Raw genomic sequence first — 372 nt, 5'->3', positions numbered from 1 at the left:
GTTTCCAGGGGAGAGTGTCTTGTTCATTCACACTCCCTCTGCGACTCCTGCACTGCAGATGAAGGAGAGCGGCCGGGCAGTTGGCGTGCATGTGCTCCTCCTGCAGCGTTATCTGTCCGTGTTGCGGAAGCCATTCTCTCTGCAGCTGGTGCTCTCCCCTGGCTCAGTAATTAATTTCTGGTGTTCTTGGCTGCTGCTGCGGTCCCGCGTAGCGTGCTGGCGCTGGCCAGGGCTGCAGCAGCTGCGCCATGCCCAGCAAGCCCTCCGAGCGCTGATCTCCCTTTTCTCGACTGCCTTTCTCGAGGTGTGCCGGCCTCATCTAGGCCACTTGCTCTTTAAAATAACCCCCTGAGCTTGGAGACTGGCAGGGGT

The 372-nt window shown here is 59.4% G+C and overlaps 1 protein-coding gene across 1 annotated transcript in view; it reads left to right on the top strand.

The window, feature by feature from the left end:
- IMPDH2 (IMP (inosine 5'-monophosphate) dehydrogenase 2) overlaps positions 1-372 on the top strand; it is a gene marked incomplete at its 5' end in the record, with an annotated part of 10,726 nt that overhangs the window by 350 nt on the left and 10,004 nt on the right. The window lies entirely within an intron of this gene.

This window comes from Pterocles gutturalis, unplaced genomic scaffold (assembly GCF_000699245.1).
Source record: "Pterocles gutturalis isolate BGI_N339 unplaced genomic scaffold, ASM69924v1 scaffold32210, whole genome shotgun sequence".
Lineage (NCBI taxonomy): Eukaryota > Metazoa > Chordata > Aves > Pterocliformes > Pteroclidae > Pterocles > Pterocles gutturalis.
Note: the sequence above shows the minus strand (reverse complement) of the source record. Positions and strands in the feature narration are given on the sequence as shown.